This window comes from Peromyscus maniculatus, chromosome 8 (assembly GCF_049852395.1).
Source record: "Peromyscus maniculatus bairdii isolate BWxNUB_F1_BW_parent chromosome 8, HU_Pman_BW_mat_3.1, whole genome shotgun sequence".
Taxonomy (NCBI): domain Eukaryota; kingdom Metazoa; phylum Chordata; class Mammalia; order Rodentia; family Cricetidae; genus Peromyscus; species Peromyscus maniculatus.
In genome coordinates, this window is record NC_134859.1 from 64,704,662 (window position 1) to 64,726,005 (window position 21,344).

General features: G+C 46.3%; 1 pseudogene; it reads right to left on the reverse strand.

Annotated features, from left to right (window-relative positions):
- Positions 1-6,331: 6,331 nt before the first annotated feature.
- On the reverse strand, positions 6,332-7,146 carry LOC102925049 (large ribosomal subunit protein eL8 pseudogene; annotated as a pseudogene).
- Between the last annotated feature and the right edge of the window lie 14,198 nt (positions 7,147-21,344).

Consider the following 21,344-nt stretch of genomic DNA (forward strand, 5'->3'; position numbering starts at 1 on the left):
GATGGGATCTCATTCTGAAAGTGATTTAGAATGGACTCATAGCCAGTACCCACAAATGGCCCTTAGGATTGTTTCCAAGTGCATCTTTCAGCTTAAGATTTCTTGGCTGTAGGGAAAGGCTGAATTTATTTTATTTTATTTATTTGTTTATTTTGTTTTTTGAGACAGGGTTTCACTGTGCAGCTCTGGCTGTTCTGGAACTTGCTCTGTAGACCAGATTAGCCTTGAACTCACAGAGAGCCTCCTGACTCTGCCAAGTGTTGAGATTAAAGACATGAGCCACCACCCCCTGGCCGAAAGGCTGTTTTTATACGAATGTTCCTGTATGAAATGTCAATGGCAGTTGGTAATAATCACGGGTCTCCATCCAATGCTGCAGGCTAGCCACTGTTCTAAGTGCTTTATACATGCATATCTCCCCTTTGCAACAGCCTGCTGGGGCAGGAATGGTTATTACCCTTGCCTTACATACGAGGAAACTGAGGAATGTAGAGCTTATCGACAACCAGTCCACAATAGTGCATTTACCATCTGCGTCCTGGAGTCCTGAAGAGGATGGAAGACTCTCAGCGCCCCATGGCTCCTGGGGACTGGCACTCTGCTATAGATTCTGCCTTGATGTCTGACGTGTGGCACTCAGCTCCATTTTCTTAATGGCTGTCAATCAGCTCCCCACTGTTTCCCCTGAGGCTGGACCAGCAGGGGAGTCATCAGCATTTAGGAATAGCATTAAGAACAAAGCCAGATCTGGGCTGTTTGTTTTTCCCCAGTGAGATCACCCAGCCCTCAACACAGCCAGGAATGAGCCCAGATGTCACTCAGTGCTGAATGAATCACTTCCCAGATCACCGGGCTTCCCAGAGCAAACGGAAAAGAGTCCAAGGAATGCCTACTGTTGCTTTAGCTTCCAGGCAGTTTCTCATAGAAACAGAACTTGCGGGCTGAGTCTGTGCCTTGGTGGATAGAAGGACCAGCAAGCACAAAGCGCTGGTTCAATCCCAGCACTGCTTAAATCAGGTATAGTCCAATAGAATATTATTAAGACATAAAAATGAATGAGAAACTGACAGATTAAATGACTTTGGTGAACCTTCATAATTTCATTTGTAGATCTTTCCATTTCTAATTTATAAATACATTTGGGATTATAAATTATAGATGTACTGCCTCCTGTCAACATTGTATACTTCTATTTGATGATTTCTGTGTCAAACATTATATGGAAATGTTTCCAAGTATTTTCTGTATTAACTGAATGAATAGAACAAAATAAATTGCCTGTAATGGAAAAATAAATAAAAAAAAAAAAATCAGGTATAGTCGTGAGTGCCTACCACCTAGCACTTGAGAGGTGGAGGTGGGGCCATCAGAAGTCACCCTGAATTCCAGGCCAGCCTGAGATACCTGGGACCCTGCTTCAAAATAGAAAAGCAAGAACAAATATGAGCCGCTCAGGTCATTTAAAATTCCCCGGCTGCCATTTTTTTTTTCAAAAGGCAAAGTTAATTTTAAGTATAATCTTGATATGATAATACAAAATGCTATCACTTCAATATGCAAATGGTTAAAAAAAAATTTGTTAGTGAGGCACTGTGATGGTTAATCTTCAAAATTTAGAATCATCCTAGAAACAAGTCTTTGGGCTTGCCCATGAGGGATTATCTAGTTTAGGTTAGTTGGTGTAGAAAGACGCACCCTAAACGTGGGCAGTACCATTTCGTGGTTGTGTAGGGAGGAGAAAGGCAGCCGAGCGTTCAGATCTCTGCTTCCTGCCTGCAGTGGCAGAACATCGCATGCCTCCTGCGCCTGCTGCCATGTCTCCCCCACCATGATGGACGGCACCCTCGAGCTGGGAGCCGGGGTGGATCCTCCCTTAAGCTGCTCGTTAGATACTTTAATGCAGAGTTACGACAGTAAGTGACATAGCATCTTATGTTTTTTCCTACTGAGTCCTTGAAATCCAGAATACATTTTCCTCTGAGCTGGAAGCTGAGTTTGAACTAGTCACACTCGGCAAGTTAACGATGAACTTTAGATGGCTAGCGCCTGCCTCCTGGACAGTGTGGCCATAGGTGTAACTCTTTCAATGACTGCATTACTCAAATAAGAAGACTCCTGAGGTCCCAGGGTCTGTGCTACCGTTAGAAATAAGTATGGGGTGAACCAAAGGCTGAGGGGCCCCCAACTGGATCAGGCCCTCTGAATAGGTGAGACAGTTGATTGGTTTGATCTGTTTGGGAGGCACCTAGGCAGTGGTACCAGGTCCTGTGCTCATTGCATGAGTTGGCTGTTTGAAACCTGGGACTTATGCAGGGACGCTTGGCTCAATCTGGGAGGAGGGGACTGGACCTGCCTGGACTGAGTCTATCAGGTCGATCTCAGTCCTCTGGGGAGGCCTTGCTCTGGAGGAGGTGGGAATAGGGGGTGTGCTGGGGGGAAGGGAAGGGGGGCAGGAAGGGGGAGAACAAGGGAATCTGTGGCTGTTATGTAGAACTGAATAGTATTGTAAAATAAAATAATATAATTTTTTAAAAAAAGAAATAAGTATGGGGTAAACTGGCACACACCTTTAATCCCAGCACTTGGGAGGCAGAGGCAGGTGGATCTCTGAATTCAAGGCCAGCCTGGTCTACATAGAGAGATCCAGGACAGCCAGGACTACACAGAGAAACCCTGTCTCAAAAAAATAAAATAAAAGGGTTGAAAAGAAAGAGACCACCACTCCAACTGAAGTGTACAGACAAGGCAAACTTTAGTGTGCTCACTCTTCTGAGATGGGGAGTGATTTGGGTTTTATTGTAACTCCCATGGCAGTTCTGTCCTTTTCCCCATTGGCTGGGAGTCAACCTCATAATATTATTTGATTGGCTAATCTGAAGAGAACTGGCACTTAAGCAGGAAGAGGAAAAGGGTCACTGCTCCAGACCATCAAATTCCTAGACTAGTGCTGTGAGCTTTTGTGTAAACAGAGGTTTTACTGGGTGTGGAGAATTCAAACATGAAAGATTTTTAACCCCTAGTCCTAAAAACAAGTTTTACAGTATTTGATAAAAAACGGCTCATTTGATATTTATTACACCATGGGGTCTGCATTTAAGGAAGGAGAACACGATAGGACCAATAAACAAGATCATTCCAGGTGGGATAAACCCAAAATAAACCAGGTGACAGAGTGGCTTGAGGGCACTTGGAAGGGGGTCAGTGTGAGGAGACATCTGAGCCGGACTGTGAGGGACCAAAGGAACTAACTCTGGGAAGAAAGAGGCCTAGCCTTAAAAACAGGCCGCAGATGATGCAGGCCGGAGGCTTTGGCCCTTTGAGCTAAGGAGTTGGGGCCACAGGGACTCTCAGGGTTTGGGAGTTTGTCCCAAATGTGAAGGAGGAGGGGGATGCCTTTTTAAGCAGAGGAGGTTGTGATAGAATCTTAGGGCCCTTGTTTGGTTTTGCTGTGCTGGAACCCAACCCAAGACCTAGAGCATGTTAGACAAGCCCTCGCAGCTGAATTACATTTCAGCCCTACTTTCAGTTTTTAAAAACGTCTAGAAACAAGGAAAATGGATCCAGTGGGGCTCCTTCGCTTTTTCATATCCCCACTCTACTACAAACATCGAAATGACTTTCGTATTAAAACCAGAAAGCTTAACAAAACTAGATTGAACTGAACTATGTGTCTGAGTTTGATAGAAAAGTGAATAGGACCAAGGCCTCGTGGGTTCTGTTGCTGAGCAGACTCAAGAGGCTTTTCCAGAACACAGTCTTGGCCTGGCCCGGTGTTTTCATGACTGTCTGGGGCACAGGGCTTGAGCCTACTTGAAAGGGGGTTTGGGGACAGAGGTCCTTTTCCCCATGCAGGACCCCGAAAAGGATCTCTCATGTCCAGTGAAGCAGCCCAGAATATTCTCCTTTACCAACTCTTGGAGGAACAAGTGGTCTCTTTGTCTTGTGGGAAAAATGAATCTCAAAGCAAGTAAAACTGCAGTTCTGTACGGTGGGGTGCCTTTACCACCGCAGGGAGGACAAGGGCAACATGCTTTGGGGGGAAAGGAAGGACCACTTGCGAGTGAGTGGGAGAATGTGAATGAGTGTGTGAGTGTGAAAATGTGTGAGGGTGTGTGTAAGCGAGGGTGTGTGTGTGAAGATGTGTGTGTGTGAAAATGTGTGAGGTGTATGTGTAAGTGAGGGTGTGTGTGTAAGTGAGGGTGTGTGTGTAAGTGAGGGTGTGTATGTGTGTGACATGAAGACAGAAGGAAGATTGTTAAGAGCTGAGGAGGGGGACCAGTGAGGGACACAGAAGGGACTTGAGAGGGTAGTGGAGGGCAGATCTGAGCAAGGCACAGAGAAAGATATGGATGCATGGCAATGTTAGAATGGAACTCATTATTTTGTGCACTAACTAAAAACAAATTTTATTTATTTATTTATTTATTTATATTTATTTATTGTTTTTCAAGAGAGGGTTTCTCTGTATAGCTTTGCACCTTTCCTGGAACTCACTCTCTAGCCCAGGCTGGCCTTGAACTCACAGAGATCCTCCTGTCTCTACCTCCTGAGTGCTGGGATTAAAGGCGTGTGCCACCACCACCTGGCTAAAAACAAATTTTAAAGAAGAGGAACATGGCCAGGCCAGTCAAGTATGATTGGGAGGCTCTCGGCATGCTGCTGGTGGTCTGTTTTTTCAGTTTGAAGTTGGCATGTTGCTGGTGGTCTGTTTTCTCAGTTTGAAGTGCTGACAGCAATCTTTCCTGGAAAGGCCAAATCTGGTGAGTCTAACTGGCATCCTAAATAGCCAGTTCTGTAAATGAGGTCCAGAAATGACCAGTAAGTTCTTTCCCCCTGCGTCTCGCACACTCAGCTTCATCTCCTGGATCAACGTCAGTAGAGACAGAAAGATCCCTGGGACTCGCTGGCTCCCAGCCTAGCCTAAAAAAAATCAAACTCCAGGTTCAGGGAGAGACCTTGACTCAAAGGACTAGAAGAGTGGAGAAGAGAACCCAATGCCTGATTCTGACCTTTGTGTGGCTGCACAGGTAAATGCATAAATAAATAAATAAATAAATAAATAAATAAATAAATAAATAAATAAACAAATAAACAAACAAACAAACACATGCATTAATGAATAAACACATACATAATACATACATACATACATACGTACATACATACATAATTAAGAATGACTGGGACTTGAAGAGGAGAGGGAGCCTGGTTGCAAAACTAGCTCCAGTCAGGTAAAGACATAGCCTCTCCTCACCTCCCTCTACACCTTTAAAATTTGAACTGGTGCCGGGCGGTGGTGGTGCACACCTTTAATCCCAGCGCTCGGGAGGCAGAGCCAGGTGGATCTCTGTGAGTTCGAGGCCAGCCTGGTCTATGGAGCGAGATCCAGGACAGGCACCAAAACTACATGGAGAAACCCTGACTCAAAATACCAAAAATAAATAAATAAATAAATAAATAAATAAATAAATAAATAAATAAATAAATAAATAAATAAATACAAACTCTGAACTGGTTTTCCAGGCCCACCAAGATCTCCCACCCTCATCCCTAAGCACCCTTCTGTTATTTGGCTTGTGCCCTCTACATTGGTTGACTCTTATGCCTAACACACCCAAAGTCACTGTTTCAGTGATTGAACCAAATAGTGCATTGCCTCCACCAGAAAGTAAGCAGGATACGACAGTACATTCCTGTAATCCAGACCCAGGAGAGGGGAGGCAGGAGGATCTGGAGTTCAGAATTATCCTTGGCCACACAGTGTAACCAGTCTGAGGACACACTGGGCTCCATGGGACCCTGTCTCGAAAGGGGTGGGAGTGCTGGCGGTGTGGTTCAGTAGGTGAAGATGCTTGCTGCCCCCTTCATGACCCGAGTCCAATCCCTGGTACCCCGGTGATGGAAGGGGAGAACCGACCACCACAAGCTGCCCCTCTGGTCTTCCCAAAGAGCTGTGGCATAGGCACACATGCGCACACACACAAATAAATAAATACGTGTAATTTAAAATAAAAAATTACTAAGAGTGATTCCAACTGAGTTCCTGGTGCGATTTATCCAGGGTCCTGCGGGCTAGTTGCTGGTCATCTCTCCTGTCATTCGTATAGCTGAAGTGGTATTAGAGCCAGGAGGAAGGGCAGAAGAAAGAGAAGGCAGGTTATTGTTGCCTTTAGTTAAGATATAAAATGGGCTGGGTGGAGGAGGCACATGCCTTTAACCCCAGCATTCAGGAGGCAGGTGGATCTCCGAGTTCAAGCATCCATATAGACTAACCTTTTTTTTTTTTTTTTAAGATGGAAGATAAGTTTGTAATTATATTTATGTACAGAAAACTTAGCGGTGTACATCTAATCCGATTTAGTGGCGAGTTTTTTGGCCTTTGCCTTTTCCAGCTTGGCAATCCGAGCCACAGATTTAGGACCCAGGACGTTGCCTCCCCAGTGGCGGCGGATCTCATCATATCTGTCGTTGTAATTGGTCCTAACTGCTTCCACCAGCTTAGCCAGAGCACCCTTGTCCTCCGAGTTAACCTGTGTGAAGACAACAGTGGTGCATGTCTTCCTGTGGACCAGCCGCCCCAGCTGGCCTTTCCCTTGATGATGCAGTAGGGGATCCCCATCTTTCAGCACAGGGCAGGCAGGAAGACCACCAGCTCAATGGGGTCTACATGGTGGGAAATCACCACCAGCTGAGCCTTCTTGTTCTCCACCAAGGTGGTGACTGTATTGACCCCTGCTCGGAGGACAGGTGGTCTCTTAGTCGGGACGTCCCCTTTGCCAGCAGCTTTCTTCTCAGCTCGGGCCAGCAGCCTTTGCTTCTTCTCCTGCTTTGTCCCTGGCCTGTACTTGTGGGCAAGCTTAAGCAGCTGGGTAGCTGTTTGCCGGTCCAGGGCCTGGGGGAACTGGTGAATGGCAGGAGGTACCTTGAGCCGCTTATAGAGGATGGCTCTTTGCCGCTGCAGCCTAATGTAGCGGGGCCATTTGAGGAAGGCTGTGAGATCTCTTTTGTGCTGGATGTCCTGCCCAATGCCGAAGTTCTTAGGCCCTTTCTCAAACAAAGGATTCACCACCTTTTTGGTCTCCTGTTTCTTCATGATGGCGGGCCTGGGGCCACCTTCTTCCTCTTGGCCTTCAATCCCTTGGGCATTTTGCTCAGCTGGAGGAGAGAGAAAGAAAAAGGAATTGTGGGTCATATGTAAGGGCCGCAGAGATCTAGACTAGTCTTTTCTGTCAAGAGAAACACATTTTTGTCTCCAAGCCCTTGGTCAACCTCACTGGTGCTGGACATCATGGAAAAGGATCTGGGGTCAGGGAGATAGCTTGATAGGCAAATTGCTTTCCTGGAAAGCATGGGGTCCTGAGCTGGGCCCCCAGCATCCGTATAAAAAGTTGGGTGTGGTGCTTCCTGTTTATAGTCTCAGTATAGGGAGACAAAAATGGGTGGATCTGAATCTTGGGGCTCACTGGCCAGCCAGTATAGGCTAATTGTTGAGTTCGGGGCCAGTGAGTGACCCAGTCTCAAAAAACAAGGTGGAGCCTGGTGATGGTGGTGGCGCACACCTTTAATCCCAGCACTCTGGAAGCAGAGGCAGGCAGATCTCTGTGAGTTCGAGGCCAGCCTGGTCTATAGAGTGAGTTCCAGGACAGCCAGGGCTACAAAGAGAAACCCTGTCTCAAAAAACCAATATATATATTATACCAATATATATACATATTTTGTGTGTGTGTGCATGCGTGTGTTTGGAAGTTGCCCCCCCCCCCCCCCCGCCCCATCACATCTTTGGCAGTCCATCGCCAAGCCCTAGGCATGGGGCCCCATAAGCTGCAAAGTTGGGGAAGCTGCTGTCTGTCTAGGCAACCATTCAAGGCTCAATTTTCTGTGACCAGAGAAAGAAGGTGAAGACAAAGGGGCATGGGGAGGGCAGAGACAGAAGTGGAGTGTCTGCCACACTTTCATATGTCATTTATTAGAGACACTTTGATCTCATCTTGCTCATTTATAAAAAAGAGGCATAATAATGTTCACTTTATGGGGTGGTTGTGAGTATTGACCAAGATAATGTCTGTACATCATGCCTGGCCTTTAGAAAGACTGTTAATAAACGTTGGTGTCCTTTTGCTATACCGCCACATGGTAAGTGTCTAGACAGTTCCTCATGACACGCTTGACCTATTTTTTTCTTTCTGAGGTACATTCATTATTGAATTATAGTTGGTCCCTCTATATCTGCAGGCTCACATCCCAGGATCCAACCAAGTGCAGATTGAACAGGCACATTTCTCTTGGCACTATTACCTAATAATAATAAGAATTTACATAGCATTTACATTGTATTGGGTATTACAGGTAATCTAGAGATGATTTAAGGAATTCTAGAGGATATGTGCGGGTTATATGGAAATGCCATGGCATTTTATATAAAGGATTGGAGCATCCACAGGTTTTTGGCATCTGTGATCACAAAGCTGTGTGTGAAATTAGAAAATCACACACATTCATTTTTCTCTTTCCTCTGGCGCTATGAGTTCTTTCGTGGCAGAGGCTGTAACTCACGCAACCTTGCTCTCCTGGCATGCCCCTCACCTGGTCTTCCACCTGCAGTTGCTGAGTAAACACATGGGTGGAGAAGAGGCGAGCCTTTCTTGTTCATTAGACTCTGAACTTCTTTGTATAGATGGGGTGGGTTGTATCGATGACCTTGAGGCAGATAAATCAATCTTCATTCTCAGGTTGAGGTCCCCAAAGATGGCACAGTGTAGGACATAGATATTTTCAACCCTAGGCTTTGTAGCCAGGAAAGTGTAGGACCTGAGGCCAGAGACTCTGCCCAGAACACATGTCACAATGTCGGGTTCACCACCACTGTGATCCTCTGCTCTTTCCCTGACTTTGCTTCAGTGAGGACCACTCCTCTGTGGATGGTTCTAGACAAAATGTAGTTTAAAGAGACTGACAGCCGGCAGAGGCAGAAGGAAGCAATCTCAAAGATCAACAGTGTTTGGATTCTGGATACTGTCCTCTTGTACATTCTGGTCATTTGGTTTGGATGTGGGGATGAAAATCCTGCATTCTGCCTTATGAAACTGGGTTACATTTTGTTGGTGACAGGCCAGCTGGCCTGAGAGGTATGTTGCCATGGCAAACAGTAAGGTCACTTCGTGGTTGCTCGCTTGACCCAAGCTTGTTATGTCTAGACTTCCATGCTGGGGGATGACCGCACCCTGGAAGAGGTTCTCCGACTCCCCAGACTGCTGGATTGTCCTATTTTCTCCAGCATCCTGGACCTGGACAGGGTTTCCGACTCCTTTCATTTCCTATTCATGCCTGGCATTTCCTCCCTTTCCGTGCTCCTGGGGCTTCATGGCTCTCAACAGATGCTGTCCCCCTCCCCCATCCAAGAGGGGCCCTGGCCACTGAGACAGTAAATCCATTGCACCACTTAGGTTTAATTGGAGCACAATGAAGGATGATTAGTTTACACATCAAAGCACTGAAACAGCCCAACAAATTGGCCCCATCCCAAAGCCCCCCCCCCCAGCCCCCTAGGAGCTGGCCTTGAACTCACAGACTCTGCCTGCTGGGGCTGGGCAGCCAGCACTGAAGGCACTCTGCCGCTCAGAAGTGGAGCCCAGCGGCTTTCAGCGCTAACTGCCCCCCCACCTCCCCCCACCCACCACCCACCCCCGTGCCCACTGTGGCTTTTCACTTCAAGCCTGCCTCGAGCCACGGATTGACCTCTGCCTGTAGTCAGCTCTCCGTTACTTGTAGACTTGATTCTACACTCTGCCTGTCACCCAGGTCCTTTCTTTTTTTGACAACCCTTTTTTACCTTCCAAGTGAGAGCTTTCCTGTTTCAGGACACCTATCAGGGGGTGAGAAAGGCGAATGAAAAGAGTGGTGGAAGGTCACGTGGCTACCAGCTGATGACTTCTTTGTTGTTTGATGAGGAAGAAGATAGGAGTTATAGGTTGTGCCAGGTGTGGTGGTGTATCCGCGTTATCCTAGCACTTGGAAGGTGGAGGCAGGAGGGTTGTAAATTTGAGCCCAACCTGGGGCTACACATTGAGATACTCTCAAACCAAAACCAAAGAAAAACAAACCCCGTTCCCCGCAAAGATGAACTACTGCTGGGTTTCCCCTGCACTATGCTTCTCGGTCCTGTGGCGGACCAAGAGGCAGCGGAACTCTCCACTAGACTGTCTTTATGCTTTCTTACATCAGAGCCCTTATTGTCAGGATGCGTGGGCATGTGTGTGCATGGGCATGGTGTGTGTGTGCGTGTGTGTGCATGCGCGTGTATGTGCATAGAGGCCAGATGTTTATCTTAGGTGTTGTTCTTCATAAGCCATCCACCTTGTTTTTTGTTTGTTTGTTTGTTTGTTTTTCTACTCTACAGACCAGGCTAGCCTTAAACTCACAGAGATCCGCCTGCCTCTGCCTCCCAAGTGCTGGGATTAAAGGTGTGTATCACCACCACTTGTTTTTTGAGACTGGTTCACTCACTGGCCCCAAACTCAACAATTAGCCTATACTGGCTGGCCAATGAGCCCCAAGATCCAAATTCACATGTTTTTTTCTGTCCATACTGAGATTATAAACACTCAGCACCATACCCAGGTTTTTAGGTGGATGCTGGGGGCCCAGCTCAGGACCCCATGCTTTCCAGGGAAGCAATTTGCCTATCAAGCCATCTCCCTGGCCCCAGACCCTTTTCCATAATGTCCAGCACCAGTGAGGCTGACCAAGGGCTTGGAGACAAAAATGTGTTTCTCTTGACAGAAAAGACTGATGATTAACTGAAAACCAATCCAAAAGTTCTTTCAATGAGCCAAACTGATATTCTGTCTTGATCCGCATACCTGCCCACCACAACAAATGGTGTGTCTTTCTCCAAGTCGATGACAGAGATGTGGATCAGGTATCCCTCATGGTCCATGGCCCTCAGGAATTGGTGATCTTTTCTGTCAGAAGCAAGAGGTCTGTGGCTACAGTAGGATTTCATGCAACACCAAGGCTTGGGTCTCTTTCCTGAATGACTGATGGAGGTGAAGTACCTGGTGAAACCTAGTTCCTTGGCTGTGGGCCTTGAGGGTGGATGGGAGTCAGCTTTACCACTGGACAGATAAAGGACTGCTGCACAGGATGGTGGGTGGGGGGTGTACGACGCTCAGACTGTGGGCTGCAAGGAAGCCCTTCCAGAGGAAGGTGACACCGCATTGTTAGCATAAAACCTGGAGCCTATTGATCTGGCTGATTAGAAAGCCTTCCAAGGCACTGGGATAATTAGCACAATTTACAGAGTAGCAGTTATCAGCTTCATTGCCTAATTAACAATGTAAATATCTTTCTAAATGACATTTTATAATCACCATCAGACCCTCTAGCACTGGCCCTGCTCACTGCTGATTCTTCCCCAGATGTAGTTGGTTTTCTCCCCCTGCCTCACATGGCATTTCTGCATCACGTGCGATAAGGCGATTGGATACGCCCCACATCTCCTCATTTGTATCTTACTAGGGGTCTAGTCTGCCTTCATCTCTCCAGCCCCAAATATGCAGTCTGCCAATTGAATTGCCAATTAAAAGTACTTAATTAGACATGAAAGGGGAGTTCTGTCGTGTTCTGGATTCTGAACTGTTTTTTATTTATGCGCTTAGCAGGATAAGTCATCTTAAATTAGCGTCACATTTTTCCCTCTGAAGAGCATGTGAGAAACGAGGCTATTAAGAGAAGGGGCTTAACACGATATTTGTGTGCACTAGTCATGGGTGCAAAGGCTCATCCCAAACGCATATGTTGCTTTGGCAAGCCAGGTTCTTCTTTATATTTACTTTATTTCCTTATCCTTTTTTTTTTTTAAGGCATTAATGTTGGCCGGAGACTATAGGACCTGTCTAATGAAGCATACGTGCAGAGAACTGGGGGAAAATTACTTTAAATTCACTTATTATTCAGACTATCAGGGACATATTAAAGATTTATTGTCTTCTGTCTGAGTTCCAGATGCGTGCAGAGGACTGAAAGTGTTGCTTGGTGGTAGAGGGCTGGCAGGCCGAAGGCTCTGGGTTCCAATCTCAGTATTGGGGAAAACAAACAAGCCAATAAAAAAACCCAGATGGCGTCCACATCAGTCTTCTTTGGGAAGAGTGCTCCAATAGTTCCCTACCCTTCATTCCACTGGTGATGGCTTCAGTTTTTGGATTACTCTTTCTCCGTCTTTTTGTTCCGACAGAGTGCAGGATGATCACTGCAGTTGCACACCTACAAAGCCAGTAAAAAAGGCGAATGCATTTCGTGTAAACCAGTCGTATTGTATTGGTGGAGATGCAAGGGAGACAAAGATGAATTTTTGAAGAATTTGCTGTGGGTTTTAATTAGCCATCCTGCCCCAGCTCCCCATTATCATTGATTTGTGTGATAAGTGACAATTATACGTGTCATAAGTATACTCCTTTTTGCTGAAGACAAGAGATCTTATGTGTGATGCAAATAAGGGTTCTCAGAATGCTAATTTTGTAATGAGCCAATGCATTTTTCAAGGAGTTTATAGTCTAGAGGGGGAATAAAACATGTGCATAAATAATTAGAATGCAAAGTAGGAAACTGGTGTGTCCTGAGACAGTACAGAGAGAATTATAGCAAAAAAAAAAAAGAGTGGGTAAATAAATTACAGCTGAGAGATTCAGGACAGCCTGCTTGAAGGTTGGGGGAAATTGTCGTAAAAGTGTACGGAGACCACTGGAGTGGTTTACAGATGAGAGGAACATGGGAAGAAGGCACGGAGGTGGGACGGAAGGAAATTTAAATGGGGGAACAAGATGTTTGCTGGGGTGTTAGGTGAGTGGGCTGTGAGGGTGGGGCAGGGCTCCACCTTGGTCTTTGCTGAGCCTAGACAGCGAGGCTAAAACATTGTAGCACTTTCTGTAGGCTAAGGATTGATGACTGGATAGGAAAGGGCCAGATCTTAAGCAAAGGGCTTTGCAGGCTGCATCGTCTCTTTGTCAACTCATCTCTGCCCTGGTAGCACAAAGGCAGCTCTAGGCCATACGGAAGTGAACGGGCATGGCTGTGTCCCCATGAAACTTCCTGACCACTGAGATGGGAAGTTCACGTGGTTTTCACACGTCACAAAGACCTCCTGATGTTTCTATTGTCTTTCGCTAGGGAAATAGGCAGTGGGCGCAGACTGCCAGGGGCTGACTGGGGGTGAACCCAGGGAGCTGACTGGGAGTGAACCCAAGGGGCCAGAGAGCGTCATAGTCCATGCGTCAAGTGGTTAGGATGGTGTGTATGGGTGCTGGTCGTCATGGCTCCATCACTGCGGTATGCCTGGAATCAAGCTTCAGTGTGTACCCAGAAGGCATCCATGGGTGGGAGGGGTACATGCTCTTGATGAACCCTAATAGTATTTAATAATGAAAAAGGAGTGCCTAAGTGAAGAGTTCTGACGCGTCTCATAGGCAGAAGGGGCGTACAGTCAGTTCTGCACTAAGGAAGCCGTGAAGCTCACACTGTGGTAGGATTATACACTGATATCTTGAAACCACCTTCCCTGGTCTGAATTGGGAATTTTGAGCACTAGCTGGCTAATAATAGCCTCCATCCATCCTTCTCCCTGAGAAGGTTCTGCGGTTTCCAGCAAATGTCATTTTGCTCTCTCCACACCCCACAGCCCTCCTGCACAGCCTGCCCTTCAGGAAATGGGAAAGCGAGAGTGGGTTTAGACGGCTGAGCTGTGGGAGGCCCCGCTAGCTCCCCTCCGACTCCCCCTCCTGCTCAGCTACTCTGAGTCTCAGCTTGGGGAGCCTAGCTGAGCAGAGGTGAAAAGGTGGGAGGGACCACCTTTGCCCTTTGTGGCTGGATCAGAGAACTGTCTCCCACTTCCAGATACACCAGAGCCACAATACAGGGATTTAAAAAAAAAAAAAAAAGATAAAAGCCAGGCATGGTGACACATGTCTACCATCCCAGCACCAGGGAGGTGGAAGCAGGAGGATCAGGAGTGTACAGCGAGTTTAGGACCACCCTGGACTATATGAGACCCTGTCTCAAAAAACAAACTAACTCAAACTGAAACAGACCAACAAAACCCCAAAAGACATAAAATAAAAGATATTTTTAAGAAAATGGAAAGGCCTTTTTATGCTTGCATAAATTCCCTACCCCCATCTTCTCTGCTTTCTCCTTTTTTTTTTTTTTTTAATCCACAAAAGTCTTTCAAAGTTTATTTTACTCAGAGAATTACAAGTTAAGACTGACTTAGTTTCCAGTGTCTGGGGAAGGAAGGTCGGGTCAGATGTCTCAGGTCTTCTGAAAAGTCTAGGAAGTTAAGGGCAGAAAGGGGGCCCTGACCTATGACGGCACAGAAGCCACTGAAAGTCTTGTTTGGAGCGGAGGAGAGCCGGGCGGTGGTGGCGTTCACTTTTAATCTCAGCACTCAGGAGGCAGAGCCAGGCAGATCTCTGTGAGTTGGAGGCCAGCCTGGTCTACAGAGTGAGTTCCAGGAAAGGTGCAAAGCTACACAGAGAAACCCTGTCTCGAAAAACCAAAAAAAAAGTGTGTGTGTGTGTGCTTGCGAGTGTGCGCGCGCACGCGTGCACATATGTACACACACATGTGTGCTGTCAAAGCTAGAGGTTAGTGTTGGGTATCTTCTTCAATCCCTTTTCACCCTGCTTTTTTAATCAGGCTCTGTCATTGAACCTAGAGCTCACCAGTTTGATTAGACTGGTTAACCAGCAAGCCCCAGGGAACACCCTGTCTCTGCCTGCTTGGGCTTGGGCTGCCTTTTCCAGGTTTAATGTGGGTGTTTGGGATCAAGCTCAGATCCTCATGCTCTGTACCCCCTGAGCCAGCTCTTCATCCCTGGGTAGAGTCATTTAGATCTCCGTCTAAATGTCATATACCCGGAGCAACACAGTAACCATTGGGTGCTAACTACCTTTGCTAAAAACCGTGTGCGCGCGTGCGTGCGTGCGTGCATGCGTGTGTGTGTGTGTGTGTGTGTGTGTGTGTGTGTGTGTGTGTGTGTGTGCACGCAGGTTAGAAGACAGCTTACAGCAGTTGGTTCTTCTGCACTATGTGGGCCCGAGGGCTTGAACGCAGCTTGGTAACAAGTGCCTTTACCCTCGGAGCCATCTCTCTGACCCACATTGTCACCTTCTTTTTGACTGTAGATCAGCTGTTTATCATTCATATTCTTTCTTACTCCCATTTTCCCAGCCCCTGCAACACAACACGCACAATGGTCATATGCTTTATTTATTAATTTTATTTTTTAATTTTACTTTATTCTTTTATATTTGAGTGTTTGGCCTTCATGCATGCAGATGTACCATGTGCATGCCTGGTACCTGTGGGGGTCGGAAGAGGGTATCGGATCCCTGGGACTGGAGTTACAGATGGTGGAGAGCTGCCATGTGGGTGCTCAGAATAAAGCCCGGGCCCTTTGCAAGAGCAATAAGTGCTCTTAACTGCCAGGTCAACTCCTTAGCCCCTATTTTTTCATTTTTTAAGATTTTATTCTTATTTTTAGTTGTGTGTGTGTGTGTGTGTCTGTGTGTGTCTGTGTCTGTGTCTGTGTTGGAGTATGTGCTTGGTGGGTGCATTTGTCTTGAAAGCCAGAATAGGGCATCAGGTCCCCTGGAGCAGGAGTTCCAGGCAGTTGTAAGCTGCCCAAAGTGGGTTCTGGGTACCGAACTCTGGTTGTTGGTAAGAGCAGCAGGTGCTCTTAATCACTGAGCCATCTCTCCAGCCCGCATATATGCTTTATTTATTCTGTCTCCTCAGAACCCAGGAGATGGGTTGACATCTGCCAGGGCCTCTGTCTACATGTGGATGGCTCCAATAGAATGTAGAGAGAGGAATCCATGTGATGGAGACGGGGGACTCAGAAAGCTGTCTGACATTTGGTTCATTTGTTTTTGAATGGGAACCCCTAGTTTAGTGCTTATCAAACTTTCACATGCCTGGTAACCATCGGAGGGGGGATCTTGTTGAAAGGCAGACTCTGATTCTGCTGTCTGCGTGAAGATTCTGCATTCCTACCAGGCTTCCAGGCAAGGCTCACGCCACCGGTCCACAGATCACTTTTTGAGAAGTAAAGCGCTAGCCCTCTTCAGGATGTTGCTTAGAATGAGCAAGTGGCGATGTGGAGATTAATTAGGGATGAAGCAGAAGTAACTAGCGGCAGAGACTTTCACAACTCTCAAGGGAGAGAGCCAAGAGAACCACAGGGGGATGAGTTGTCAAAGGCACGCGGCAAAGGAGACAGGCTGAGAACTCTGAGGGATGTTCTCATCTGGTGCTGTTGACCTTTCCCACGGGCAGTTAGCTGAGAGTGAGGGTGGGGAGGTGGAGTGTGAGAGCTCTGAAAAGCAGTCATTTTCTTCCCAGGAAGGATCCAGGATGCATTTAAAGTCAGATCCATCAGCTCTGTTGTGTAATTTTCTCAACATTAATCTGCTTGGGGGCAGATTGGAGGAGGACGATAGATTCAATGGGAGCGAGGCAGAGAGCTGAGGAAGTGGGGAGGGAGCTTTTAGTGTGGCACGACACCGACGCCGGCTGGGACCCTGCTGCTCAGCTTGGCTTTCAGGGAGCTGCAGTCCGGAGGGGGCTGTGACTTGATATAATCACACAAACACACCTGGACACACATGCACGTACTAAATCTGTACATTTACATAAATGTACATGTATGACTATCATGATTCGCAGAATCACCAGTGACCTTGCCCCCATCCCCTGAGCCTTCCCTTCTGCCATATTTGACTCATTTCCCACTGCCCCAAGCAACTATGAGTCTGCTTGAGAACATGGCAGGCTAGCCCTCCCAGGGAGTCAGTGCCCTGAGAGCATCATTCAACCAGTAACTAAAAGGAATGGCCCTATAAATGCTCCAGGGCACTAGCCACATTGGCTCCCAGAGGGAGGCAGGGAGTCTGAGGTGGTACTACCTTGCTTGGCAGGACTCTGTGTGGACAGTCTCTGCCTAGCCTGGTGTCTCGGCAGGGCTCTGTGTGGACTGTCTCTGCCTAGCCTCATGTCTCCATTGCTTTGCTGGGTGTTTTCTAGATCCCTGTCCAGATAAACTATGTGCTCTCAAATCCTGGCCCCAGCCTCTTCCGGGGGATTCCAAACTGACCTATGTATTGTCATGAACTCTGATGCCTGCCATGGAGGCAGGTACAGGCTACTTACTGTCTGGGAGCAGTAAGTGTAGGAGTGTGGGTGTCAGGGAAGGGGAGGAGGATGTGTGTGTGTGAGGTGGGATGTAGAGGAGGAGAGCAGAAGAGACAGGGCACATTTGAAAGTCTGAAAACTCACAGGGCTGTGGCGGGCGGTTGGAAAGAGGAAGTGAAACTTGAAAGTCCAAACCCTACAGGGCCTTGTAGGATGCAGTCAGGAGTTTGACCTCTGTATGCAGAGAACTCCGAGGAGCCAGTAAAGGGTCTATCATAGCGCAAAGACACGATTTGACCTGCCTCGGATAAGATGGGGGTGGGGGGGGGGCAGGGAAGAGCGTCCAGACGAAAGGGACGCAGCTGTCTCTGTAATGACTTGGGGAACTCTTGATAGTTTGCCTGGGAAGGGTATCAGCATACGTTTGCTAAAGTGGACAGTTAACTATTAACTGCATCTTGATTGACCAGAACACCCTATTTCCTGGCTATACCAAAGAACGGTTGCCCCTCACTAATGTCCCCTGCCCCTCTTTCCCTTGGCGGCTTCACTTAACTTTACCAGCCTTTTTCTTTGGGATAGTGTCGACAAGGTTAACTCCCTTTTTCCTCCCCTCCTGTCTCTGCTTCATTCCTTCTCCTTCCTGTCTTCCTCTTTCTTCTTTCTCCAACTAATTCTATTTAATAATTATTTCCTCCATTTTGGTGACCTGTGGAATTGAACTCTTTTTGTTCTTTTTTAATGATTCGTTTATTTTTATTTTTTTAATGTACATTGGTGTTTTGCCTGCATGTGTGTCTGTGTGAGGGTGCCAGATTCCCTGGAACTGGAGTTATAGACAGTTCTGAGTGGCCCTGTGGGTGCTGAGAATTGAACCCTAGGTCCTTTGGAAGAGCAACCAGTGCTCCTAACTGCTGAGCCATCTCTCCAGCCCCTGGCATTGAATTCTTTTTTGTTTTTGTTTTGTTTTTTTGAGACAGGGTTTCTCTGTGTAGCTTTGGTATCTGTCCTGGATCTCACTCTGTAGACCAGTCTGGCCTTGAACTCACAGAGATCCGCCTGGTTCTGCCTCCCCAGTGCTGGGATTAAAGGTGTGTGCCACTGCTGCCCGGCTTGGCATTGAATTCTTATTTGTGGTCATCTTAAGATTCTTCATGTCACTAGTAGAAACAGAGTGATATTTTGAAGCAGGTCATTTGAAAGTAGATCTGAGCCGGGCGGTGTCTCAAACTTATGATTCTGTTTTAGCGCCCCCTAGTGCTGACATTACAGTCATGCGTCACCATGCCTGGCTACACTTAATCTTTTTTTTATGAAAATTTCCATTTCAAATGTAGTTTACACAAAAACTGTGGGTATGGGTGTATATGTTAATTAGTCTTAAATCATGAGACATGTTTTCAACAGACAAAAAAGTGGAGACTCAAATTCAGAGATGGCATATGCCCAATTTTCTATGTGGCTTCACATGCCACTACTGTCAACATGCAACTACAGAACACACCAGAAGTGTAAAATGGTATGTACCAGCCAGGCAGGGTGCATTTATGGTGCTACAGAAAGTAACACAAGACCAAAGCCCTGAAAGACTAGACCCCATCCTGTAGCGTGTGTGCTGTGAATAGTCACGGCCGTGCCTTCCCCTCTCATACTCCTTTTTATACAGTCTTGAATCTCTGCTCATCCCCTTCTCCCACCCAGTAATTACAGAAGAAAAGACACTAGATGTCTGAGATCTCACATAACCTTTTACACCCGATATTTTCATTGTCTTACTAACAAACCTCTCTGGGAGTCAGCCAGGGCTGTGTTTTGTTAACACCCAGGGTGGCAAAGTTCTGTATACTGGATTTTTCCATTTTCTGCCTTGGTAATCTCTTTTGGCACATTCACCTGTCACCCTGTGCCCCTCACCCTGTGTTCTCGCAGAATTTGAGTCATGCAAATTGCAAACTAGTAAATAGCAACTTTGCATATTTTTTTTTTTTTTTTTTTTGATTTTTTCGAGACAGGGTTTCTCTTGTGTAGCTTTGCGCTTTTCCTGGAACTCACTTGGTAGCCCAGGCTGGCCTCGAACTCACAGAGATCCGCCTGCCTCTGCCTCCCGAGTGCTGGGATTAAAGGCGTGCGCCACCACCGCCCGGCCGCAACTTTGCATATTTTGAATAGAAGAGAACACCAAGGTAGTGTTCATCCTGTGTGCTCTGAGAAATCTGAGCTGAGGGGACTGAGACTAAGGGCAGATCGAAGGTCCTAAGTATTTTCTTCAAAGTCTTTATCATGCTTATTAAATCCATTGTATGTTTATGAATTAATTTGAATTATTTACATGGCCAACCTTTGAGACAATAACCCGATTTAATCAAAGCGTGCAAATGTATCATTTCTCTTTGAAATCTGGAAATGGGGCTAGGGAGATGGCTCAGTGGGTAAGGCCCTTGCTGTCAAGCCTGATGACCTGAGTTTGATTTCCTGGACCCACATGGTGGAAGAGAACAGACTTCCTCAGGCTCTCCTCTGACCTGCGCACACACCACAGAAGTACACACATAATAATAAGCAATTAAACGTAATTTTAAAAATCTGGAGGTCAGTTTAAACTGAAAGACTTCTTGCCTCTTTCTCTACAGAGTGGTTACAAACTTGCCACTGTCAGGCTAAATGACATTTCAGAAAGCAAGAGAAGGTGACCATGTATTTCTTAGGGAAGTGTGATAAATTCCCCGGTTAGAAGGAATCTCCGGCACAGCCAACCCTTGAGCGATAGATTTCTTAAGCAAAAGGTCTTTAAAGTTCTGTTTACCTTTAAATATCGTGCAGCCTGACATGAGGGCGCCCTCATGAAATTCTGGAATTTCAGTGCAGAAGAAAATGACATGATAAGAACAGTTGGGTTTCCATTAGATCATGGACTTGGTGTCATTTTTAGTGACTGTTTGGACTGGTAAGAATTTTTTAGTTTTACTACTGAAATGAAAAGAAATCTAAAGTTCCTGTCAAGTTAAGAAGAATCACAACTGGCCTATTCCTAAATCCAAGATCCCACTGTGACTTGATAAAAGACAGGACATGTTGCCCACGTCTCTCCTTGTGGTAATCTCCTTCTTTCTCTTCCTCTTCCTCTTCCTCTTCTTCTTCCTCTTCCTCTTCCTCTTCTTCTTCTTCTTCTTCCTCTTCTTCTTTTTCCTCTCCTCCTCCTCTTCCTCCTCCTCATTCTTGCTGCCTAGCTGTCCACCAGGAATTTTTGAGAAAGATAAATGTTGTATCTCTATAAAGCCAGAAGTAACACAAGAGCCGTGAAGGTGGAGCTTTCGGAGGTAGAGCTAACAGCTTGCTTCTTGAATATTTTATGAGCTCTAGGTATCAGAACGATGCTTCTGAAGCAGGAACACAGAGATCTAGGAACAAAAGAGCAGGGATGAGAGAACAGACTGTGACATTTCTTAAAAATATGAAAGGGTCTTATGGTTGAACTCCAGAGTGGAATGGTGTCACGGCAGAGTGTTCCTAGTCAGGACTCTAAAAGTATAACGATTTATTGATTGGATCTGCGCTAATGATGTGCCCTGATTATGCATGGGTAAATAAGAGGGCTGATTTATGAGGGTGCGATTGGATTTTTCAGATATATTTGGTCTAAGCCTACATATTGAAAACAAATGAAGGTAATTAGCTGGATATTCCAGGGGAGGAATCTTCCCACACTGGTTTGAGACAGTGTGGTAGTTAGGTAAAGAGGAAGAAAAGGGGGTGCTGGAGGAGATGGAGCGGGAGTCTAAAGAACTGAAGAAGAAACAGGGAAAAGAAAAAATTCTCTTAAGAAATAGCCCCTGCTTCCTAAGAAGAAGAAAAATAATTTCTGGGTTCTGCTAGACAGCAGTGTTTTCTTTTTTAAAAAAATGAAGAAAAAAAGACATTATAAGAAATTGTCTTGTTAAAGCAACCACACAAGGAGCGTGTGTAAGGAAATCGGGCTTTTCATTACAGACAGGTTAAAAAAGCCCCAGAGAAGAGAGACGCACGAAGAGAAGCAACGTTATCCACTGGTCTCCTCACTGCCTTTCAGACAGCAGCCCGGAGAAGCTTGCAGCTTCATTGAACAGGGCGTTTGTCTCTCGATAAAGACTCATCTTTATTTCTTTCAGGATATAAAACTTGTA